The 27,088-nt window shown below is 43.3% G+C and overlaps 1 long non-coding RNA gene across 1 annotated transcript; it reads left to right on the top strand.

The window, feature by feature from the left end:
* The first annotated feature begins 21,376 nt into the window (after positions 1-21,376).
* LOC129853947 (uncharacterized) lies at positions 21,377-24,069 on the top strand. The gene is made up of 4 exons (XR_008759203.1): positions 21,377-21,458; positions 21,553-21,615; positions 22,341-22,436; positions 23,267-24,069. It is a non-coding gene; the product is annotated as an uncharacterized LOC129853947 (long non-coding RNA).
* Positions 24,070-27,088: the final 3,019 nt, after the last annotated feature.

Raw genomic sequence — 27,088 nt, 5'->3', positions numbered from 1 at the left:
CCCTTCCTTTTCATGTTTAATTGACTCTATGCAAAAATAAGACAGTCTGTGGTTACATCTAAGCATCCAATTACCCACATTTTAGTACAATCTCAATCTTAATTACAAATCCCCAATATCATAACTGTACCTTAAAATCAGCTACCAGCCTAAGTTACTAGTTAGATCATGGGTAGCCCTACTCTGCAGTAAGTAACTTAGCTAGCTATCTTTTCTTACACCTTTTCGATAGCAAACAGGCTATCTGCAAAGTGTGGTAATCTTTTGAGTAACGTTAACAGATTGATAATAACAATTGTTCATTTTGAGTTCAAGTACGGAAATTAGTGGAGTTAATGGATTTCAAATTGCTGAATGTTAACTTGCTGAACACTGACAGCTGTAGCCTACTAGTTACCCCACATTAGCTAAACATTCATATACTGTAACATTCATATACTGTAACGACACTGCACTGTATATGCGTGTATTACTCGTACAGATGTAAACATAATGTTAGGCTAAATTGGGAGCCGATCTCTCTTATCAAAGGTCTAACGTTAATTTACACAATGACTCAACTTTCGTAAAAGTTGTTCAGGAAACCTAAATCCGATGCTAAACCTTAAAACTTACTTCAAATATGACGCTTTCGCCAATCGCGAAAAGAGCTTGTGTAAATATTCTATCTTCGTTTTCTGTATGTTCTTATTTTTATTCGTCTGTATCTCGCAAACAACGTTAATATTCTCTATTGTCTTCGATTTGAAAACGTCAAAATAAATGCTTCTTTCAACAAGAGGTGAAGCTAAATGTAAATCAGCATCAAACTGATTCCAGTAGCAAATTACATTTTGAGGTGACAGCCCGGGTGGCCAATCAGATGTCAGGGGGCTCCAGTACCCCTCTGGCTCCTCCCCTGATCCTATACTGTATACAAAACATAGCTCAAGAGAAATTGCACGTGTCCGCTCTTATCATTTATGCTGATTTATCTTCAGTAGCCATAAGTGCGAGATCAGGTGCTCATGTGGTCTCAGCTAAATAGAGTAGGCGATAACCTATGCATGGCCGGAAAATTACAGCAGTTATCGTCCCACTCCTAAACTCCTAAACGTAGCTAAAGTGCAAGTATCTCCAACTTCGTCTAGTCTATCGGCTGTTATAGCCCAGGAATACCTATAGCCTAATATAATGGGCTACGGGAGCAATGTTCCCTCTAATATTTTTTGGCACTGAGAACATTTCTGATCTGCTGAGAGCAAACTTAAACCTTGTTAAATTTCTGTGCACCTTCTAGCATACGTTTACTGAGAACACTGAGTCTGTACCCACTTTAATGTATTGTTTTAACAGTGACCAAGTAGGCTACTGTTGCTATTTGATCATAATGTAGGCCTACCAGAGTGTTTTACAATTAAAATACTATGGAAAATATGAATCGCATAACATTTTAACATGGAAATAGTGGTTCTATCATTCAGCCTATGGTAGCAGCCAATTTAGTGTTCAATGTAAGCCTACATTCCATGAGACTTTTGAAAAAAACATGCAGGCCTTCACATTAACCTATTTATCCACTTGTCCTTCAGACAAGGAGGTGACTGAACATTTTGTTATGTTGTTTGATGCAAGAAACCACTTTACAAAATTAAATGAATTAGTATTCCCTGCTATTATTACAGAGAATCAGACAAAGTATGCGACCGCCTGCCTATTGGTTGCTTAGCTTATTCAAGCTTGTATAAAAATACAACATTGCCCTTTCAAGACATAAAAAAAGCTCTTTACCTAACTTGCTTTTCAAAGATGGCTAGAAATGTACACTTTTGTGCTCTTGTTGGAAGCAACCACTCCCCCATTGCTGACTATAAATTAGCTACCACTGGACTAATAACTCACTAACTAGCAAAGAATATGAACAAATGTGCACAGGTGGCTACATTTATCTCTCCTTTTGATCTGAAATCAAGCGCATAATAATCACAACTACTCATGCTGTAAAACAGTCCAGTGGCACAAATCCATATATGGCAATGGCCTATTTGCATATAGGCCTGCTGCAGCTCTGATTGGTTATGGCGCACAGGTCTGTGTAGAGTATGGGTATGCGCTCTGCCTACAACAAAATCTCTTGCATAGTTAGTTTTGCATACCAAGTCTTGCAAAGTTAGTTTTGTTTTGGTATGTTTCATTGAATGTGGCTAATATTGCGTTGATTCGATGACAATTCCCACTGTAAAGGGAAACGTTGAGAGTGTTAGCTAACTGGGAAAACTTTAGAAAGTTAAGTTCAAGTTCTTGTGCTTCTCTGCAAGGGTTGATTTTTCTTCTGTGCTGCAGTACCTGAGAAGCTGCGCGCATGTGCATTCGCGTAGCTTAGAGGGGAATTGCAAATGAGAATCTCTGGTAATTTAACATATTTCTTAGGTTATTTTTGGCATTTTCATATTGCCTATAGGGCACAAAATTGCTGGGACCATGGCTTGGAAGTGAGCTGCATCACATATGCCTAAAATTACATTGTCGAACTGTGGGTTCGGGACCAGTACTTGAGGTAGCTGGTGGAAGTTGGACAGAAAGCGGGTGCGGTATGAAAGCTTCAGGTCCTGTGCAGACCTGAGCTGGAGCCCCTGCATTCTATATGACAGGGCTGGCTTTCCATATCATAAGATAAGAATGCCCACCATTACCCTGATTGTACCATTCCAAACATGCTCTCTCTCAATATAGAAGGAAGGTGGAAAACAATTACGCAGGCTTCGATGCTAGTCGGATGTGGCAGGTGTTGCAGTCAATAACTGACTACAAAGTGAAACCCAGCTGTGAGATGCCCAGTGATGCAGAACTCACAAACAAGCTAAATGCCTTTCATTCTCGCTTTGAGGAAAAACAACACTGAGTCTTGCTTGAAAGCCTCTTTTGTTCCGGATGACTGTGTGATTTCGCTCTCAGTGGCTGATGTGAGTAAAATTTTACAATAGGTTAACACTTGCAAGGCTGCAGATGGAATACCAGGGCCCGTTCTCAGAGCATGCGCAGACCAGCTGGCAAGCAACTTCATGGACATTTTCAATCTCTCCCAGTCTATAATCCCAACATGTTTCATGCTGATCACCATTGTCCCTGTTCAAAGGAACTCCAAGGTAACCTGCCTAAATGACTATCGTCCCATAGCAATCACATCTGTAATCATGAAGTGCTTTGAAAGGCTGGTCATAAAACACATCAACACCATCATCCCAAACCCCTGGATCCACTCAATTGCACTTCACCCTGCTTTCTCCCACCTGGAAAAGAGGGGATATAACTGGTTAAGAATGATGTTCGTAGACTACTGCTCTGCGTTCAACAACATAGTCCCATTCAAGTTCATTACCAAGGTCGGGACCCTGTGACTGAACACCTCCCTCTGCAACTGGATTTGGACTTCCTGATGGGCTGGCCCCAGGTGGTGAGGGTAGGCAACAACACCTCCACCAAGCTGTCTCAACATGGATGCTCCTCAGGGGCCGGTGCTTAGTCCCCTCCTCACCCACGACTCCAACACTATCATCAACTTTTCTGATGACTCGATTCAACTTGTCAGTGTGGTGCCAGGACAACAGCCTCTCCCTCAATATCGTAAGAGCTAATTTTGAACTGCAGGAAAAAGAAAGAAGAGCACGCCCCCTTCCACATCAACAGAGCTGTAGTGGAGTGGGTCGAGAGATTGAAGTTCCTTGGTGTCCACATCACTAAGGACTTAACATGGTCCACATATACCCGCACAGTTGTGAAGAGGACACGATAGCGCCTCTTCCAACTCAGGAGTCTGAAAAGATTTGGCATGGGCCCTTGGATCCTCAAAAGGTTATACAGCTGCACCATCAAGAGCATCTTGACTGGCTGCATCACCACTTGGTATGGCAAATGCACTGCCCTTCACCTCAAAGCACTACAGAGGGGGATGCAGACAGCCCAGTACATCACTTGGGCCGAGTTCCATGCCATCATGGACCTCTATATCAGGCCATGTCGGAGGAAGGCCTGAAAAATTAGCGACAACTTCAGCCACCCAAGACATAGACTGTTCACTCTGCTACTGTCCGGCAAGCAGTACTGGAGCATCGGCTCTAGACAGCTTCTACCTCCAAACCATAAGACTGCTAAATAGCTGTAAGACTGCTAAATAGTTAATTAAAATGGTGTCCTGGACTATCTGCATTGACCCTATTTTGCACTGACTTTATGCACACTCACAAGACTATGTATACACTATACAGTGCATTCGGGAAGTGTTCACAGACCCCTTGACCTTTTCCACATTTCGTGACGTTACAACCTTATTTTAAAATGAATGAAATAAAACATTTTCTTCATCAATCTAGACACAATAACCCATAATGATAAAGCGAAAACAGGTTGTTAGAATTTTTGCAGATGTATTTTTAAAAAACTAACACCTTATTTACATAAGTATTCAGACCCTTTGCTATGAGATTCAAAATTGAGCTCAAGTGCATCCTGTTTCCATTGATCATCCTTGAGATGTTTCTACAACTGGATTGGAGTCCACCTGTGGTACATTCAATTGATTGGACATAATTTAGAAAGGCCCACACCTGTCTATATAAGGTCCCACAGTTGACAGTGCATGTCAGAGCAAAAACCAAGCTATGAGGCTGAGCAATCGAGCGAGAAGGGCCTTGATCAGGGAGGCTACCAAGAACTCTATGTTCACTCTGACAAAGCTCAATAGTTTCTCTGTGGCGATGGGATAACCTTCCAGAACGACAATTATCTCTGCAACACACCACCAATCAGGCCTTTATGGTTGAGTGGCCGGAAGGATGCCATTCCTCAGTAAAAAGCTACATGACAGCCCGCTTGGAGTTTGCCAAAAGGGACCCAAAGACTCTCAGACCACGAGAAATGAGATTCTCTGGTCTGATGAAACCAAGATTGAACTATTTGGCCTGAATGCCAAATGTCACGTCTGGAAGAAATCTGGCACCATTGTCACGGCTCCTCCTCTGCAGTGCAGGGGGCGGTTCCTCCTGCAGGCAGAGGAGGGTCGTTAGTGATTGGAGCCACCTGGGCTCAGGGTATAAAGCTGTCACTAATCACTCTTGCTCTCTCTCTCTCTGCTCCTCCAGGTATGCTCATGATTTGTTTGTTCCTTTTTAGTTTTGCATAGTTTTCACTCAGTCATGTTCACACACACATATTCATGCACCCATGCACTTTACATACACCTTACATTATGATACATCCACACCTCATTCCTATTTCTTAGTTTAAGTTAGTAGTTGGTTTAATAATAAAGAACACTTTTGAATTGGCCTATACCTGTTGTTCGTGTCCTCTCATTTGTCACAGGCTATGAGCCGGCTTGTGACAAGTGGGGGCTCATCCGGGATAGTAGTTAACTTGGGTTAGTTTAGTTCAGATTGACAATTTTTTTTGTTTGAGTGGATGTTTTGGTTGGGCCAAATTTTTGTTTAAGAGAGTTGAGAGCCATGTGTTCTTTTGGTTCAGTTAGTTTGGTAGCTAAGCAATTCACTCTGTGTTTTTCTGGGTTTTGTTCAGGTGGGAGTCCTCTCCTGTTCAGGCATATCAGCAAGTGTCCATAGGAGGCTTGTGGTGTTTTTGTTTTAGGTGGCAGTGAACGTGGGTAGAGCATCCCTTTCCCTTTTCCCCTACATCGGCTCGGGAGCACCTCCGTGGTTATGGGAGGGCCGCCAGTTTCTGGTTGTCTTTTCCACTCCACTGGTTTTGTGTGCATAAAACCCCACCACATGTGACTGCACGAAGACCAGGGCCAGTTAGTTAGTAGTTTTTGGAGGATAGTGGGGTGTGGCTCCTGTCCTTGAACCCAGATTGACAGCAGGTGAGTTGTGTTTTTTTTTGAGCATTTGTAATAGTTGTATTGGTTGAGGAAAATGTCTTCCATTTTGTGTAGTTTTGTTCAAGCTCCTTCAGAGGTAGCCTTAGAGTTGTGTACTAAGGAGCAGTTAATTGAAATTGCTGAACATTATCAGATTGAGATTGTTGATAAAAAAATTAAAGAGACTGTTAAAACTAGCTTAAAGCAGGGTCTTAGGGAAATGGGTGTTTTTGGCGGTCAGTCTGCTAGTAGTGAGGGTGCAAGTTTTCAGGCTAGCCCTTCATTAACTTTTGAGCAGCAGAGGGAACTGTTGCAAATGCAAAGGCAAATGCAATTAGAGCAAATGCAAATGCAATTAGAGATAGAGCGATTGAGAAATGCTAATAGACCGGAAAGACTACCACAGTTTGATGTTTCACAGAATCTTCATTTGTTGCCTAAATTTGATGAGTCAGATCCAGACACATACTTTACTTTATTTGAGCGTATTGCGGAAGCTAGAGCTTGGTCAGATTTGGACATGACTATGTTGTTGCAATGTGTACTTACAGGTAAAGCACGTGAGGCTTTTGCAGCACTGAGTGTAGCTGACAGTAAAGTTTATGCTAAAGTTAAATCAGCAGTTCTGAAGGTCTACGAGCTTGTGCCAGAGGCATATCGTCAACGTTTTCGTTACAGGAAAAAGTTAGATTCACAAACCTATTCTGAGTTTGTTTGTGATTTAACTTCTGCATTTAATCGTTGGTGTACAGCTTCTGAAGTTAGTACTTTTGAGGGTCTGTCTAATTTGATTGTGTTAGAAAAGTTCAAAAATTCTGTTTCTTACCAGGTTGCTACATACCTGAATGAAAGTAAAGTTAAGTCTCCAAGTGATGCAGCCATCCTTGCAGATGAGTACAGGCTAACACATAAAAGCCATTTTGAGTCAAACAGTGACGTGTACCATAAAAATAACTTTACTCCTAGGAATAGGAGGTCACCTTTTTTTGGAGATTTTTTCAAAAGGCCTCGGCAGAAGTTTGGGTCTGGAGGACTTAAAGGACCGGTTAATGCTAATACCTGTCGCTACTGTTTAGTTGAAGGACATTGGAAGAAAAATTGTCCTCTGCTTAAATCAAAACAGTCAGTTCAAGTTAAACCTGCTGTGATGGCAAGTCCTGTTACAGCCTCTGACCACCAGGGTGAGCTGTTTCAGCCACTAGTTGAGTTTGATTCTCAGTTTTCCCGCTGTGATTTTTCAGCCTTTATTTCAGATGGTGTAGTGTCCCTGGTAGATGGCAACCAGAATGTTAAAATCAAGATCCTAAGAGACACTGGAGCTTTAGATTCTTTTATTCTGGAATCTGTTTTGCCGTTCTCTAAAGAGTCTGATACTGGCCGTTGTGTAATGGTATGTGGTATGGGTTTAGTTCCATTCTCTTGTCCTTTACATGAAGTTACCCTAAAATGTGGTCTGGTAGAGGGTGATGTAGATGTTGGGGTTAGACCTCAGTTGCCAGTAGAGGGAGTGCACATGATTTTGGGGAATGACTTGGCAGGTAGTAAGGTGTGGGCAGATGGCAAATTAAACATCTGTAAGAAGCAACCTTCAGTGTCCCCTGCAAGGGAATCTCCGGATCAGAACTGTGTGTCTCCTGAGATATTTCCAGTTTGTGCGGTTACCCGCGCAGCCTCTCGTAAGGAGATTGAGAGTAAGCCAGAAAGTCTTGAGTTGCCAGTCAAACTCCAGACAGAACAGTTGACTAGTTCTAGAGATTCATTGATGGCTGAGCAAAAAGCCGATACTACTTTGGCTGATCTGTTTGATAAAGTGGTTCCTGATTCAGTGGTGAGGAATAGTGCTCAGTGTTATTTTCTTCTTGATGGGCTGTTGGTCAGGAAATGGGTTCCACACTATGATAAGGGTTTAGGAGAACCAGTCTTTCAAATAGTTGTACCTACTACTTTGCGAAATAAAGTGTTGCAAACTTCACATGGTGATGTGGCAGGTCATATGGGTGTTCGTAAAACGTATGATCGTATACTTCGTTATTTTTTCTGGCCACGTTTAAAGCGGGATGTATCTCAGTTTATTAAAACTTGTGATACGTGTCAGCGCACAAGCAAGCCAAATCAGGTTGTAAAGCCTGCACCGTTGTATCCAATACCAGCCGTAGGGCAACCTTTTGAGCATCTTATTATCGATTGTGTTGGGCCATTACCAAGGTCCAAGTCAGGTCATAGCTACTTATTAACTGTTATGTGTCAAGCAACCAGATATCCGGCAGCTTTTTCCTTGCGTACCATAACTTCAAAATCAGTAGTTAAAGCTTTAACTCAATTTATTTCAACATTTGGGATTCCAAAAACCATCCAGTCAGATCAGGGGTCTAACTTTACCTCTCATTTATTTGCTCAGGTTCTCAAACAGCTTAAAGTTAAACACAACAAGTCTACTGCGTTCCATGCCCAGAGCCAGGGAGCTTTGGAACGTTTTCATCAAACTTTAAAATCCTTGCTTCGTGCATATTGTACGGAACTGTCTGCCGACTGGGAGGAGGGGTTACCTTGGCTGTTACTAGCTGCTCGTGAAGTAGTGCAGGAAAGCACAGGGTTTAGCCCAAATGACTTAGTGTTTGGCCATAAGGTGCGTGGGCCTTTAGCAGTGTTGCAGGATGGTTGTTTGCCTGAGGAACCACCTCGGAACCTTATTGACTATGTAAATGGTTTTAGGTTGAAGTTGTATAGGACTGGTGAACTAGCGAAAGAAAAACTAAAATGTTCTCAACGGAAAATGAAACTGAAATATGACGGACAGGCTGAGCTGCGTGAGTTTAGTCCCGGTGATCGGGTACTTGCTCTTCTGCCTCTTGTAAGTTCACCTTTTCAGGCAAAATACTGTGGTCCTTTCACTGTGTTGCGTAAAGTGTCAGATTTGAACTATCTTATTGAAACCCCTAGTCATAGGAAGTCCTCTAAATTATGCCATGTGAACCTGTTAAAATGTTATCACTCCCGTGATCTAAGCAAAGTTGAAGGCACTCCAGCAGTGAGGTCAGTGTTGACTGCTGCCCCAGTCCCTGCATCTTGTGGCTTTAATTTGGTGGAGGGGGGAGAAGAGGAAGTTAAAGTTTCAGATGAGGTCTTACAAGGACGGTTGAAAAACTCCCAGACTTTGCAAAACCTTGGGGTTTTGGTAGATCATTTAGACTCTGAGAAACGTGATGAATTGGTAGCTCTTATTAGAAACTACCCTGTTTTGTTTTCTGACACTCCATCACAAACCCACTTAATTGAACATGATATAGACATCGGAGATGCTAAGCCTATCAAACACAGATTTTATCGTGTATCTGAGGAGAAGAGACTAAAACTGGAAACAGAGATGCAGTCTATGTTGGACACAGGTATTGATTTGGCAAAATGTGAGTTTGCCAAAGCTACAGTCACATACCTAGGCAAGGTTGTTGGTCAGGGATTTGTCTGTCCCGTGGAAGCCAAGGTTCAGGCTGTGAGGCAGTTCCCACAGCCCTCTACAAAGAAAGAACTGATGCGCTTCCTGGGAATGGCGGGGTACTACCGTGCTTTTTGTAAAAACTTTTCGGTAGTAGTGTCCCCACTGACCAATCTGTTGAAGGCCAAGGCTGAATTTATCTGGTCCACCCAGTGTCAAGAGGCATTTGATGCAGTTAAGACTCTTTTGTGTTTGGCACCTGTGTTGGCAGCACCAAATTTTGGGAAACCTTTCAAATTGCAGGGAGACGCCAGTCAAATCGGTGCTGGGGCTGTGCTTCTCCAGGAGAATGACGACAAGGTTGAGTGTCCAGTCAGTTTCTTCTCCCGAAAATTTAATAAGTATCAGAAAAACTATTCTGTAATTGAAAAGGAGGCTTTAGGTCTCATTTGGGCTTTACAGCACTTCGAGGTCTATGTTGGTTCTGGTTTGACCCCTTTAACTGTGTTCACTGACCACAACCCACTGGTTTTTCTGAGGTCCCTGCAAAACCCCAACCAGCGCCTGATGCGTTGGGCTTTGTTCTTGCAACCATTCAACCTTGATATTAGGCACATTAAGGGTAAGGATAATATCATTGCTGATGCTCTGTCCCGTGCTCCTTTAACCTAGCTTGTATCTTTTCTCTGCTGACCCCTACGGGCTGTCTGCGCCTCTTTTCTCTTAAATTGCTCCCCAGGTACCAGGGCTGCTGAGTTTGAGGGGCGGACAGTCAACTGGGGGACACGGAGATACTGCTAGGAGCCGGGATTGGTATTTTTGTTGTTTATTTGTTTTTGGGGAAATTTGAATTATTTTGATTATGTTGGAGGAAGTTGGGTTGAGGGTGGGACCCTCATTTTAAGGAGGGGGGTGTCACGGCTCCTCCTCTGCAGTGCAGGGGGCGGTTCCTCCTGCAGGCAGAGGAGGGTCGTTAGTGATTGGAGCCACCTGGGCTCAGGGTATAAAGCTGTCACTAATCACTCTTGCTCTCTCTCTCTCTGCTCCTCCAGGTATGCTCATGATTTGTTTGTTCCTTTTTAGTTTTGCATAGTTTTCACTCAGTCATGTTCACACACACATATTCATGCACCCATGCACTTTACATACACCTTACATTATGATACATCCACACCTCATTCCTATTTCTTAGTTTAAGTTAGTAGTTGGTTTAATAATAAAGAACACTTTTGAATTGGCCTATACCTGTTGTTCGTGTCCTCTCATTTGTCACAGGCTATGAGCCGGCTTGTGACACCATCCCTACAGTGAAGTATGGTGGTGGCAGTATGCTGTGGGGATGTTTTTCAGGGGCTTGGACTGGGAGACTAGTCAGGATCAAGGGAAAGATAAACGGAGCAAAGTACAGAAAGGTCCTTGATGAAAACCTGCTCCAGAGTGCTCAGGACCTCAGGCTGGGGCAAAGGTTCACCTTCCAACAGGACAATGACCGTAGGCACACAGCCAAGACAATGCAGGAGTGGCTTCGGGACAAGTCTCTGAATGTCCTTGAGTGGCCCAGCCAGAGCCTGGACTTGAACTTGATAGAAACAGCTCTGAAGAAACATGAAAATAGCTGTGAAGCGACGCTCCCTATTCAACTTGACAGAGCTTGAGTGGCTCTGCAGAGAAGAATGGGAGAAACTCTCCAAATACAGGTGTGCCATGCTTGTACCCAAGAAGACTCTAGGCTGTAATCGCTGCCAAAGGTGTGCTGTGGAAATTCTACACAGTAGATACTTGAAGTCAATCTTAAATTAATCATTCTATATTAACAGCGAGCTGGACAGGTCACAATCAAACTTAGATGCATATAGCATCGGTCTGAAGTGAGCTCCGCCGGGGCAGTTCCTTTAGTTCTCTTATATACTGCTTACAAAGACATGTTATATTTGCATGATTTAGCTTATTCATTATTCATTATTCATAATTAATTCATCATTAACATTTGGTTCATGCATGTGACCGACCAATATCTCACGAGGCTTCTTCTCTCCAAGCTGAGACCTTGAAACTGAGATATCCGTTTCGTTTTTAAAAGAAGGTTCTGGGCGTACTGCCAAAATTGCAGACACTGATAGTGAGGATTCCTCCCAGCCACATTCAATCAGTCACTTGCATGAACACAGAAATTGGTTATTAGAAAAGCACTCCCAAAACTTTTTACATCACATGTGCTTCAACAAAGTACTGAGTAAAGGGTCTGAATAGTTATACAAATGTTATATATCTGTTTTATATTTTTTATAAATTAGATAAAATTTCTAAAAACCTGTTTTTGCTTTGTCATTATGGGACATTGTGTGTGGATTGATGAGGGGAAAAAACGATTTTATCCATTTTAGAATAAGGCTGTAACGTAACAAAATGTGGAAGAAGTCAAGGAGTCTGAATACTTTCCTACATAAGGGACCAGTATAACCCCCTACCCTCCAGGTACAGATTAGTATAGCGCCCTACCCTCCAGGTATAGCCCCCTACCCTCCAGGTATAGACCAGTATAGCCCCCTACCCTCCAGGTATAGCCCCATACTCTCCATATATAGACCAGTATAGCCCCCTACCCTCCAGGTACAGACCAGTATAGCCCCTACCCTCAAGCAATACTTATATATGCTATTTGGACATTTCTTATGCCATTTGAACATGGTTAACTGACTTTTGGGTTCGGAAGCCAACTTCCTGTGATCATATATGACAAATGGACAAAACATAGGCCTTATGGACAAAATCACATAAAATAAGACAAATCTATATACATACGCTTCCTACATATGTATAATTGACAACAAAAAAAATAGTTTTGAAGATTTCACCCTTGAGCCCTGACTTTCTGATAATTTCCCATATAGAATCTTACGGTGGAGCGCACTCACCCCCTTTGGGATTTTTGGTTTATTACACCCGGTATTTGACATATTCCACTTGCATTATGTTTTTGACCAATTGCCGCACAATTGAGTGGCATTTGCGATTGTGTATATGGATCGTCCAATGCCAATAAGTAGCCATTCATTTTTGTCCATTTCATGGGGGTCTTCCCTTTCCGAATGCACTGACTCACTCACACACATTACACTGACACTGACACTCTCACAAAAACCCACACACATTCACATACACTACATACGCACATACACATAACACACATGCATACCCATGCCATACACACGTATGCACGCACGCATGCACACACGCACACACACACACTTTCACAATAATATGCTGCTGCTACTCTGTTCTTTATTTTACTCGTATTATTATCTATCTTGATGCCTAGTCACTTTACCCTACCTTTATGTACATATTTACCTCAAATACCTAGTAGCCTGCACAGTGATATGGTACTGGTACTCCCTGTATACAGCTTAATTTGTGTTAGTTACTATTTGCATTTTTCTTATCTTATTTTTCCTCACAATGAAATTGGGGAGGGGACTGTTTATCTGTCTCCGTCCATTAGTATGTTCGTTTGTTTGTACATGCATCACATGTGATATCTGTGATATCTGCTCGTAAGCAAGCATTTCCCAGTAAAGTCTACACATGCTGTATTCTGAATACTACAATTAGATTTTTCTTTGTCTCTTTCTCTCTCTTTACATGATGTGTACACATGTGCACACAGGGAGAGTGAACTTGCATTGCTCCAGGCTGTTTGATTCAGGTCTGCCTTTTTAAAAACCTACCCTCGAGCTAGTAGGCGATGGCAGCTGCTCAGTTCCAGGTGAATTTCAGCTATCAAAACATAAGGGGAAAAGATAGAGAGGGGCCTGTACTCCCTACTCTAATAAAAGCCTGCACACCACTAATTCTACTAGTAGTAAGTACATTTCAAGCTGACAGAAATATAGTAACAGTACACGACTATCATTTATGCAAAGCAAATAATTCAAGCTATAGAGGAGTTATCCCTCTTAGATTCACATGGTACTGTTAGAGGGTAGTGTGGATTTCAGAATTCTTAAAATCCTACATGTTTTGATTGGACCAACTTTACCATTTGATAATATTACATTTGCATGCCAAGCAGTGAACAAACAGTGGCTCCAGGTTTTCCAGCAGCAGGTTCGGAGGTGTACACAGTGAGAAGTGGATGTGCTGCCTTTTGTTAACAGTTTACAAGACTCTCCTCCTGGTACGCTAGCACAACAGGGACCTGTTGACAGAGCCCATTGGACAAAGATGAAATGCAAACAGGCCTGCTGAAAAGGTTGCTCCACAGTTTGAAAAGGGTCCATTTGGGTGAGATGGAAGATAAACCTTATTGTGAACAACACCAGCCTCAGGTTACACACCCCCTCACCCACCCCTCTCAATAAAGAGCAGCAGATGTAGATAATTGCTTCCCTTGTGACGCAGAGCGAGCTCAGGCCAGGGAGTGTATGTGTGTGTTTGTGAGGTGGCTGTGTCTTATGTTAGGGGTAAGACGTAGAGTGACTAACTTGTGAAAAAAGGCTACAGCAGGTCTTAAATAGAGCAACAGGAGGATGAGTTGACCACTTGTACCCAATGTGGATCTGCAGGATGCATCTGAAGGTAAGACATCTTGGCTCAGGTAAAATTGGACTCTAGGCCTCCCGAGTGGCTCAGCGGTCTAAGGCAATGCATTGCTTGAGGTGCCACTACAGATCCAGGTTTGAACCCGGGCTGTGTCGCAGCCAGCTGCGCCCGTGAGATCCATGAGGCGACAATTGGCACAATTGGCCCAGCGTCGTCCGAGTTAGGGGATTGTTTGACTGGCCGGGATGTCCTTGTATCATCGCACTCTAGCTACTCCTGTGGCGGGCCGGGCGCATGCATGCTGACACGGTCCCCAGTTGTATTGTGTTTCCTCTGACATATTGGTGTGGCTGGCTTCTGGGTTAAGCAAGGAGTGTGTCAAGATGCAGTGCGATTTTGCAGGGTCGTGCTTGGGGGGGATGCAGGGCTCTCGACCTTTGCCTCTCCCAAGTCCGTACTGGAGTTGCAGAGATGGGACAAGACTAACTACCAATTGGATATCACTAAAAAGTAAACAATAAATGTTTGGACTCTTGGGATGTTCGATACTTTTCTATAGACCTAACTGAAATTGATGACGATGACGCTAATCAATCGTAGAAATGTTCATTTTAGTTTGTTCTGTAACCATTAAAGGCACTCCAAATAATGCATGGAATATGACTTAAACCTGAATTGTAATGTTATCCATTGCTTTGTTCCCACCAGTTATGCATGGTAACCAAAGGCTATATGATGTGTCATAATAATGTCTGAAGGTAAGAGTAAGCTATATGCAAACCTGATCTTCAGAAATGATCAACTTTATGCGTATTCACCTCTATTACTGGAAGATATTGTGATTTTCATAGCAGATTGGTGTAAGGTAATATGCTGGGAGTCAGGGGCAGGTGCAGAAGATGAGTTTAATAATGAATCGAAACAGATTAACAAAATGTGAGAAGCGTACAGAACGTGAGAGAAAACAATACTACCTAGTGACTGCTGTCAACTGAGGGCTAAATAAAGGGGGAGTAATCAAGGAGATAATGATGACCAGGTGTGTGTAATGATGGGAGCAGGTGTGCGTAATGAATGTTGCCAGGGCCAGTGGTTAGCAGACCGGCGACGCTGAGCGCTGGAGAGAGGGAGCGGGAGTAGGCGTGACAATTGGTGCTGTGTGTACTGAGCCTTTTGCACACTTGTTGTTGACTAGCATGTTGTGTAAGGAGAAAGGATGGAGCTGTGCAGACGAATGTTTGACATATGGACCAGTCCTTATTTACAGTTTATGAGCACCACGGGAGGCAAGCAGGCTACACTTGACCTTGATCAGAACAGAACACAGCAGGCAGGGCTCTGAGAGGACCCTGGAGGAAGTCTAATCCTATTGCTGAGAGACAAAAACACCATCCTCAGAGCCAAATGTATCTCCAGAAATACCATGCCTGACCATCCAGGCAGCAGCCACCAGCTCACCCCATTAGCTACCACAATTACTGTAGCCCTGGCTGGGCATCCCAGCTTATTAAATTGAAACGGAGGGTGCATTAGTGGTGACTGCAGGTCAGGGAAAGGTAACATTAGAGGTAGTACACACAGAGAGATGAGACCCCTTCAGATCAGTTACTATTGCAGTTTTATATTTTGAGATGAGAAGAGTAAACCTGATGTACACTGTCATGACTGGCCTGTTCGGGTCAGGTTACCGTAGACCATAATCCTACAGCGATATCTCTCAGACCCACCAGTGGGGGACAGATCGAGAGTTATGGAGGTGGGGGGTTTCATTACACCTCCCACCCATTGTAAATCTTAAGGCAGCAGACAAAATCTACTTTGTCCTCTCAGTATGGAGGGATGGAATGTATGATGGGCCTTTGGAGAATCTACCTCTGAACAGTAACATGCAATAAATGGACTTTGGGACAATATGTTTCGTGGTAGTAGTGACAATAGAGGGAATACGAAAATGAGTGTCATTTTTGTTATGTTATTCAAAGTTAAATGACGATGTTATAACGAAAACATTATAACTTGAAGAGTTTTCACACTATGTACTTGAGGTTTGCATACTGTACGTTGTGTGGAAAATGTCCAGATCAAAGAGAATGTTTTTGTAAAGATGTAATGTGAAGTTGGTTGTCTAAATTGGATCTGAGTAAAATCCAGACCTTGCATCGTAGCTAGTTACGACCAGAGAACTTGCCCTAAAGGTGGAAACGCCCATTTCTGACCCGAGAGTATAAAACATGTGAAGTAACATAGCAGACTAAGCGACCACGAGCTCCAGCCAACGTCCAAATTAGTTGTATACCCAAAATTCAACACAAGGTTGAAGAAGACAAAGGAACCTGAAGAGGGTTAAACCAAGGCCTCATACCTTTTAAAGGGTTAATATATTGTGCTATGATAAACTCTGTGTGTGTGTGTTAAAACCTGTTTTGAGTGTTGTGCCCTTCAGACACTATCAGAAGACGAAAACCGCCTACGGTACGTTCATACTCCTCCTGTTGGGCCCCACCATGGTTATCTGAGGTTCTGAGAACACACGGCTGCCGCAGGCCTGATGAAAACAGCCACCTGTCAGAAGATCGTTCACCTTGTTATGACTCTATACTTGTGATGGAAGGTCAAGTTTCGGTCAACCCACTTCTGAGCTTTTAATTGCTGATAATTGCTGGTTGCTGCTGTCAGGGAGAGGTTAGATTTATTAAAATGTTGTTGTCAGGGAAACTCACGCAAGGAGGACTGGGAGAGGCTCTATGAGTTACAGGATGTCTTAGACATTTTGCAGAACCCGGGGAGAGCTATTATATACTGTACTCTGTACCAACTTCTGCCTACAATTGTATTACTGAATGAGTATTTTAATACTTAAACAAAGAGTCTGTGTTTCCTTTCCATTACTAATGTATGTTTGATAATTATGTAGACCTGATCATCTGTTGAAGAAATTGACCAACAAACCTTTTTACAATCTATGCTACGGATGAGTAACTGTGTCTAAAGAGGGTGAATTCAAGCAGGACCACCCGGTCACCACTCTCCAAGGAATTGTGTGTCTAAACTACTTTCATTCCCACGCTGGAACCATCTACACGGCTGATTAGCCGTCCTCCGAAGAACCCCTTTCAGAGCAAGGGCGAGGAAACATTCCACTAATAGTAAGGACACTGACATCGTGAGGACAAACAGAGAGTTACACCTGGCAACCGTAAAATCGATATCCTGATATTCTTTGAGTTAATTTGGTAAATAGAAACTCAATAAAGCCAGGTTAATGCCCCAGGTTAATGAGTTAATAATTACCTGATTAATTTAATCTGTCACGCCCTGACCATGGAGAGCCTTTGGTTCTCCATGATGTTTAGGTCAGAGTGTGACTAGTGTTCTAGTCATTTTGTTTCTATGTTTTGGGATTGAGTATGGTTCCCAATTAGAGGCAGCTGATTATCGTTGTTTCTAATTGGGTATCATACTTAAGGGTTCCCTGTTCTCACCTGCTTGGTGGGATATTGTTTTTGAGAGAGTGCATGTAACACTTCAGTACTGCACGGTAGTTGTTTTGTTTGAAAGTTTCACTAAAATAAAGATGTGGAACTTTAATCACGCTGCGCCTTGGTCCGTCTCTCCACACAATCAAGTAATTATAAACTGTTAATCATTCAATGAGCAGCAGTCGTCACATTAATCAATACAACGTTATGACAGCGCTCTTAGAAAAAAAGGTGCAATCTACAACCTAAAAGGATTCTTCAGCTGTCCCCATAGGAGAACCATTTGAATAACCCTTTTTGGTTCTAGGTAGAACATTTTTTGGTTCCATGTAAAACTCTTTCCACAGAGGGTTCTACATGGAACCCAAAAGGGTTCTACCTATAACCAAAAAGCATGCTCCTATGGGGACAGCCAAAGAACCCTTTTGGGACCCTTTTTTTCTAAGAGTGTAGTTTGTGTGTAGATAGTTTAGGACTAACTCAACTGTAGTGGTGTAACGATAATACAGACATGGTTGTGGAGACCTTATTGTGACTAAATTGGTCATCAAATGTAAATATTTTCAAATATGTTTTAATTGTCAACATATCTGTTTCTTATCCAAAAAAGGAACTGTTCTGTAGCTATTGGCCCAGGGAACGTGGAGAGCTATGTCGCTGTTCAACCCCTTGGCGTGGGTGCGAGAGTTGCTACGACAGAGCAGAGGCTCCTCCAGATTGGTGCTGGTGGTCGTGTGTTGCCCTACTACTGGATAGCATGCTGCTTACTGTTGTCGGTGAGTCCAGACAACCCACACGCACACATACACACAAACACACACTTTCAAATGTGCATGTAGTTGTGTACCTTAGATCGGGTAGTGATATTTGTATTGAAAAAGGCACGTCACCCATTTTAATATTTAGCTGCAGGGCCAACAGTGCAGCTAGCGTGACCATAGCATTTGCCTTTACCTGGCTTGACCTCTAGACCCCACAGAGAATAACTCGGGTTGACAGAGAGCAGTGCGACCACATTCCCCCTCATGGAGTAGATCCACTGTGCCTCCCCAGTACTGAGACAAAAGGGTTCCCTCCTTTCCTTTCGCCTGCCTTTTAAAGTGCACAGTCTCCTCAAAACCCAAATGTGTCATCTCGCAGTACCCATAATCCCAACGTTTTTATATGCCCTTGATCCCCCTACACAGGACACCTTCATCCAGCATGCAGAGGCTCTCTGAAGAGGGCTTCACATTGGCCTCGGTCCACTCCTTCTACGACAACACTTCCTACAGCATCAGGTGCTCTGAGAGCAACCTGTCTGAGGCCCTCCTCTTCAACATCTCCAGAAACTCCAGCCAGGTGAAAGGCAGCACATGCCAGGAGGACAGTGCCTTCTTGGACAAGGAGAATGTTCGTGTGGGACTCCTCTTTGCCTCCAAGGCTCTGGTGCAGCTTCTGATCAACCCCTTCGTAGGTCCCCTGACCAACAGGTACATGTTCCGGCTTCACAGCAAGTGTTTTGTGTGTGTGACAAAATCACAGCTTGCTAGGACGGTGTTCAATTTCGCATTTATTGAAAATGATTAAATACAATACACACTGGTTCTAATCTTTTTCTCATCTTTTCCCCTAAGAGTTGGACATCACATACCAATGTTTGCTGGCTTCATCATCATGTTTGTTTCAAGAATAAGTATATGTGCCTGACACTGACACACTTCTAACTTGTTACACACAGTTGATAATGAGATATAATTGAGGTAGTGATCTCTAATATACATACCATGACTGTTTCACAACTCCAATGCGTCATCTTCAGATTTGATTTTATCTTACCACAGTGCAGTCATAGTAACGCTGGTTGTGTCTGGTGGTTGTCAGTGTTTGCCTTCTCAGGTGCATACGTCTTGTTGTTTTTTGCTTGCTCTCTTCAGGGAATTGGTTCCTCTTTCTCCTCTGTGTTTTGTGTTTCACAAAAATATCCTAATTCCCCAGTGTTGCAATAGAATATGAACCATTTTGTCCTAGCATCTTAATGTCTAAGTGAAAAGAATGTTGGCCAGTGTGTACACAAATAATGAGGAGAGAGGCGTAGCTATGGGGATCGCTCTGGGTGGACTGGCCATGGGGGTTCTCGGTGAGTTACTCCCCTTTTTTTATTTAACCTTTATTTAACTAGGCAAGTCAGTTAAGAGCACATTCTTATTTACAATGACGGCCTACCAAAAGGCAAAGACCTCCTGCGGGACGGGGGCCTGAGATTAAAAATAACAAATAAATACAATATAAATATAGGACAAAGCACACATTACAACAAGAGAGACAACACTACATACAGAGAGACTTAAGACAACAACGTAGCAAGGGAGCAACACATGACAACACAGCATGGTAGCAACACAACATAACAACAACATGGTAGCAACACAACATGGTAGCAGCACAAAACATGGTACAAACATTATTGGGCACAGACAACGGCACAAAGGGTAAGAAGTTAGAGACAACAGTGTAACAGTATGAAGCACTGCCAGAAAGGCTAAGATTAAGAAAGGAGCAGATCCTGGTGGTCCTGTGTGGCTCAGTTGGTAGAGCATGGCACTTGTAAGTTGTGGGGTCAATTCCCACTGTGGCCACCCATACAAAATTGTACTGTATGCACACATTACTACTGTAAGATGCTTTGGATAAAACAATCTGCTTAATAGCAAATGGTTATGATGAAACGTGTCTTACACTAACACATGCCAAATGCGAAATCATCAAGTGGAATACATGTATAATCAATAATTTTTTCTTGAAACTGTCTTTGACAGTTGGAGCGCCATTTGGCAGTGTGATGTATTCATTTGTGGGGAAGACTGCTCCTTTCTTGATCTCGGCCTTTCTGGCATTATTTCCGTTTCTGTTACACTTTACATTAGTGACCTTATTACAGTGTAATTATTCCTGTTATTACAGTGTAAGAAATATTGTAATTACTCAGTACGGGGTAATAATGAGTAATAACAATTATCATTACACTTGTACAGTAAAGTCTGTACTTATAATGTGCTTTGAATTACTTAGGCTTAGGGTCGGGCCAATGTTATGGTTAGGTACAGTGTAATATGGGAAATTGCTATACTTGTTGTTACACTGTAATTACATGATACACAGTAATAAGAGCACTGTAATGTCAAGTGTTACTAGATTATCTCTTGTGGCTACCAATCAGAATGAAGAGTTTAGACAGGCAAGCTGTTTGTATTGTTCGGAGAGGACAAGATATGTTCTAGGAATGTTCCTTAATGCCAACTGACTGACTCTCTAAACACACAGTGTTACATCTCTGCCATCAAATATTTCACCAGATGTGAGTATACTTTTCACCTTTTCTTTCAAGATAAAAATAAATAAATGTAACCCACCCACAAAATGAACATAACTGAGTTGATCAAATCAAAAAATGGGGCTTTATCTCAATTCATCTTTCCTTGATTCCTCAAATGCTATCTCCCACCTCCTTCACAAAACCATTAGAGAAGAAAGCCTGAGGAGGGACATTGGACCTTCTCTTCCAATACTATAGAGTAGAAGGCGAGGAGCTAGGATGTGAGGAACTGCGGAAAGACAAATTCAGATTGAGCCAGAGTGTGTACGAATCAGTGTCGTTCAAGATGCACCGAAAAGAAGCCATCATTGCATTAAATTACACGTTGTCTTATTTTATAATGTTGATATTTCAGAGGTCTCCTCCCTCACGCTAGAAAAAACAAGACATTTTCTCTGTCTCCTCCGGCTTAACATTACACATTAATTTACAGAGTGTGGCGGGCACTCCTTTGCTGACCCTACTGAAGGACCCCTACATTCTCATTTGTGCAGGTGAGTCTGGGCCTTGACTGTTAGAATAACAAACCAAAGAGGAAGGCTAAACACAGAAGTGTCCCTAATGTCAATCTATTCCCTATTAGTGCACTACTTTTGACCAGGCCCTGTGGGTGAAGTAGTGCACTAAATTGGGATTACATTGCCATTTGGGATGCAAGCATAGTCATAAAACAGAAGTGAGCTGACCTTGGTGCTTTGGTTTCAGGCTCTCTGTGCTTCGCCAACATGGGAGTTGCCATTCTGGAGCCCACACTTCCCATCTGGATGATGCAGACCATGTGCTCTCCCAAATGGCAGCTTGGTACGTTCCTACGTAATGTTTTTTTCTTTCAAGTAAATCGTATGGATGAAATAGTCCTTCCTTTGTTTGACAGTGTTTTGCATTTGATTTGTAGGTATGGCTTTCCTACCAGCGAGCATTTCTTATCTTATTGGCACCAATTTAACAAAACGTGAAGGTAGGTTTTCGTTGATCCTCTCCTGGTTACTTCTATTTGTTCCTATCTATCAATTATGAATATATAAAAGCACGTCACCATCTCTTTAATGCTAATCACTCAGTAAAGAAGATCTCATGTAAGCCTATGGGGGTTGTGTGAATCAGTGTTAGTGTCTGTGTGAATGTGTGCAGGGGCAGATTGCCCGAAATGCCGGATGTGCTGGTCAATTTTTTTCCCAGTGTCCAACTTGTTATTTTTGTGCAAAATTATCATTATCTGGTCCCAGTCCTCCTCTGTCTGTGTGTGTGTGTGTCACGACTTCTGCCAAAGTTGTTGCCTCTCCTTGTTCAGGCGGTGTTCGGCAGTCAACGTCACCGGTCTTCTAGCCATCATTGATCCATTTTTCATTTTCCATTGGTTTTGTCTTGTCTTCCTACACACCTGGTTTCAATCCCATTCATTACCTGTTGTGTATTTTACCCTCTGTTTCCCCTCATGTTTTTGTCAGAGATTGTTTTTATGTCAGTGTTGTATATTTATGTATAGGTGTGCGACGGGTCCTCGTACCACTTTTGTTTTGATGTACATTTAGTGTTTGGAGTATGTTTAGTAGACTTCTATTAAAGACTCCATTTGACTCTCCTGCGCCTGACTTCCCTGCCACCTATACACACAACTCTGACAGTGTGTGTGTGAGAGAGTTGATTATTCCCATTAAGCAGATGGTATTTTTCTCTCCTCAGGTGGCTGTGCTCCATGATTGGGATGTTTATTGTTGACGTCAGTCTTCTTTGCGTGACTATTTCCTATGCTAATTTTTGGCTCTGCAAGATCACAAGGTAGTTCAATGAAGAACCATCATATTTCTTGTCCAAAAGGTTCATTTTGCAAAGAACAGCTATGGTCTTATTGGTCTAAATGCAGGCCTGGGGTTTGCTATTGGTGTGTGCCTATGTATTTTATAGAAACACATATGAATGATGGTCTGAAGCATCACAGACAGACAGATATATATATATATACTGCTCAAAAAAATAAAGGTAACACTTAAACAACACAATGTAACTCCAAGTCAATCACACGTCTGTGAAATCATTCCACGTTTATTATATTTAGGTTTGACATGGTCCCAGAAGGTTAAATAAAACATTTTAAAACCTGGCAATTCGTGCAGGACCAAGTCAATTCCAGGTTGAATCCTGCAGGACCAAAACCTGCAGGATTTTGATATTCCTGTAGGTTATGGCAATTCCAATTATGGCTTCTAAACAGCCTCTTACCCCCAAGGCAAAAGACTCTGAACATCATCTAATCAACTGGTTACCAATACTATTTGCATTGCCCCCTCTCTTTTACACTGCTGCTACTCTCTGTTATCATCTATGCATAGTCACTTTAATAACTCTACCTACATGTACATACTACCTAAGCTAACCGGTGCCCCCGCACGTTGACTCTGTACCGGTACCCCCCTGTATATAGTCTCGCTATTGTTATTTTACTGCTTTTCTTAATTACTTGTTACTTTTATTTCTTATTCTTATCCGTATTTTTGAAACCGCAATGTTGGTTAGGGGCTCGTAAGTAAGCATTTCACTGTAAGGTCTACACCTGTTGTATTCAGCGCATGTGACTAATTCAATTTGATTTGATTTGATCACTCTCATAGGAACCCGAAAGAGGAAAAGAAGAAAGTCAAAAGCTCCGGCTGAAATGTAGAAAGTCAAAAGCTCCGGCTGAAATGTAGGAAGTCAAAAGCTCCAGCTGAAATGTCCTTATCAGTTGTCCAATAGAAGGGGGAGTAAGAGTGTGCATAGTGTGATTATAGATCAGAGGCCATTAGGCTCAGAGGTGTAAACATACAAATCAACTGAGAATGTTAATCATGTTTTGTTTTTTTCATGTTTTTTGTTTTGTACATTTTATAAGTAATTTCCAAGTTTATATAATGTTGAACAGTATGGAGTTAATGTTCAAAATGGGGGACTGATGGGTTATAAACGTTAAATATGAAATATCCTTATTCATGTTACTGAGGGAGCAAGGGGAATGCAAAGAGTTTACATTCTGTCAGAGCAGGTTGGTATCAGATATTAGGTATCCTATGGAGAGGAGAAGGGCCACAGTCTGGTTTCAGTTGTTGGGTTGTAATTTGAAACACTTGCTACACCAGAAGTTAATGTGTAGGGGTCAATGGAGGTTGGATATGAGCCAGGGGCTTGGAATGTTACTAAGTAAGGGAAAAGGCAATCACATGGTTGCGGTCACTGATAAGGGTGGATTAGTGAGGAATGGGGGCCGAGGTCAGGTCACATGAAGGGACAGTGTATTACCCATATCACTTAACTTCCTGCCTAGCAACTGAGATGTATTGGCTGTCCAGATGTGTAAGGAGTACACTCAGCACAGGAGGAAGTTATAAATATATGTACTTGTGTAAATATGTCTTTGTCTTCTGCAGCTGTGTGACCCAGTGAGTGAATAAACTTGGTTTGAGCTTTATTAGTTTTCCGTGAGTTTTTACTTTAATAAATTGTATATTTTCTCACAAAACTACCAGGAAGCCTGAAAAAACAGGCAGAGTGTCACGACTTCTGCCGAAGTCGTTGCCTCTCCTTGTCCGGGCGGTGTTCGGCGGTCGACTTCACCGGTCTTCTAGCCATCATCGATCCATTTTTCATTTTCCATTGGTTTTGTCTTGTCTTCCCACACACCTGTTGTCAATCCCATTTCATTACCTGTTGTGTATTTAACCCTCTGTTTCCCTTCATGTGTTTGTCAGAGATTGTTCGTTGTCAAGTGTTGTGTTGTTTGTGTATAGGTGTGCGATGGGTCTTCGTACCCAGATTTGTATTATATTTTTCTGTGAGTGTTATGGAGCAGATTACTGGGACTTTAATTAAAGTACTCCATGCTACACTCTATTTTGACTCTCCTGCGCCTGACTTCCTCTGCCACTTATACACGCCACTGTGACAGAATCTCTGACCTAATATATATGAAGTCAGCAGGAGAGGATACGACGGCCATGGAGGTGGAAAAGCGCGTTATGGAACAAGCTAAGGAGATTGACTGTTTGAGCGCCATCATGGATCGTATTGTCCAGAATATGGATCGCTTGGAGAGACAGGGAGTTTCTCCAGCGCCTCCACAGCCACAACTGGGATTTACCGTTAACGCGTTTTCCCCACCTGAACCTAATAAAATCCGTTTACCCCTACCCACGGGTTACAACGGAGATACTGCTGGCTGCCAGGGTTTCCTCCTTAAACTGAACTTATATCTGGCCACGGTCTCCCCAGTACCATCCGACCGGGAGAAGAGTTCCGCCCTCGTCTCATGCCTCACCGGGAAAGCCCGGGAGTGGGCCAGCGCTGTGTGTAGAGAGGAGAATGCGGCGTTGGACCATTTTGAGGAGTTCACCCTTTATTTCAGGAGAGTATTCGACCATCCTCCCGAGGGAAAAACGGCGGGTGAGCTCCTCTATCATCTGAGGCAGGGGACGAGGAGTGCCCAGGAGTTTGCTTTGGAGTTTAGGACCTTGGCTGCCGGCGCTGGATGGAGCGACAGGGCCCTGATCGACCATTACCATTGTAGCCTACGCGAGGACGTCCGTCGGGAGCTGGCCTGTAGAGACACCAACCTTAACTTCGACCAGCTGGTGGACATGTCCATCAGGCTGGACAACATGCTGGCTACTCGTGGACGTCTAGATCGGGGTCTGGTTGTTCCATCCTCCCGCACCCTCTCTCCCGAACCAATGGAATTGGGAGGGACGGTGCGTCGGGAGACCGGAGGGGGTACCCGCTCGGACACCATCTATGATCGCAGAGATCACACTGCTGATCGGTGTCGGGTTGGTTCCTCTGGGAATAGAGAAGGCAGGCAGGGCACTCTGGCATCACCCCAGGTGAGTAGGCACCATACTCATCCAGAGCCCTCTGCTGCACTTATGTTTGTCTCTGTCACCTTTCCGGATTTTTCCCTGCATTCCCAGTATAAGGCGCTAGTAGATTCAGGCGCGGCTGGGAATTTCATTAATAAAAATTTGGCTCATAGTTTAGGGATTCCTGTTGTTTCTGTTGATATGCCTTTCCCTATTCATGCCTTAGATAGTCGACCAATAGGGTCAGGGTTTATCAGGGAGGTCACCGCACCTTTGTCTATGATAACGCAGGGAGGTCACAAGGAGAAGATTAGTCTTTTCCTTATTGATTCCCCTGCGTATTCTGTGGTGTTAGGCCTACCCTGGTTAACTACTCATAACCCCACTGTTTCTTGGCCACAGAGGGCTCTCACGGGGTGGTCGCAAGAGTGCTCAGGTAGGTGTGTAGGGGTTTCCGTTGGTGCTACTACGGTGGAAAGTCCAGACCAGGTTTCCACCGTGCGCATTCCCCCAGAATATGCCGATTTGGCACTCGCCTTCTGTAAAAAGAAGGCGACTCAATTACCACCCCATCGTCAGGGGGATTGTGCGATAGATCTCCTGGTAGACGCTGCATATCCCAGGAGTCATGTGTATCCTCTGTCGCAAGCGGAGACAGTGGCTATGGATAATTATATCTCTGAATCCCTGCGTCAGGGGTTCATTCAGCCATCCATTTCACCCGCCTCTTCGAGTTTCTTTTTTGTGAAGAAGAAGGATGGCGGTTTACGCCCGTGCATTGATTATCGAGACCTTAATAAAATCACGGTAAAATATAGTTACCCGCTACCTTTGATTAATACAGTAATGGAGTCAATGCGCGGGGCCCGCTTCTTCACAAAATTGGATCTCAGGAGTGCGTACAATCTGGTGCGTATTAGGAGGGGTGATGAGTGGAAGACGGCATTTAGCACCACCTCAGGTCATTATGAGTACCTGGTCATGCCATATGGGTTGATGAATGCTCCATCAGTCTTCCAATCGTTTGTAGATGAGATCTTCAGGGACCTGAATGGGCGGGGTGTAGTGGTGTATATCGATGATATTTTGATATACTCTGCTACACGCGCTGAGCATGTGTCCTTGGTGCGCAGGGTGCTTGGTCGCCTGTTGGAGCATGATTTATATGTCAAGGCTGAGAAATGCTTGTTCTTCCAACAATCCATCTCCTTCCTAGGGCATCAGATTTCCACTTCAGGAGTGGAAATGGAGAGCGACCGCATTACAGCCGTGCGTAATTGGCCGACTCCAACCACGGTAAAGGAGGTGCAGCGTTTTTTAGGGTTTGCCAATTACTACCGGAGATTTATCCGGGGTTTTGGTCAGGTTGCAGCTCCCATTACCTCACTGCTAAAGGGGGGACCGGTGCGCTTGCAGTGGTCGGCCGAGGCGAATAGGGCTTTTGGTAAACTGAAGGCTCTGTTTACCTCGGCGCCTGTGTTGGCTCATCCGGATCCCTCTTTGCCATTCATAGTAGAGGTGGACGCATCCGAAGCTGGGATAGGAGCAGTGCTCTCTCAGCGTTCGGGTGTGCCACCGAAGCTTCGCCCCTGTGCTTTTTTCTCG

The sequence above is a fragment of the Salvelinus fontinalis genome, chromosome 4 (genome assembly GCF_029448725.1).
Source record: "Salvelinus fontinalis isolate EN_2023a chromosome 4, ASM2944872v1, whole genome shotgun sequence".
Lineage (NCBI taxonomy): Eukaryota > Metazoa > Chordata > Actinopteri > Salmoniformes > Salmonidae > Salvelinus > Salvelinus fontinalis.
Note: the sequence above shows the minus strand (reverse complement) of the source record. Positions and strands in the feature narration are given on the sequence as shown.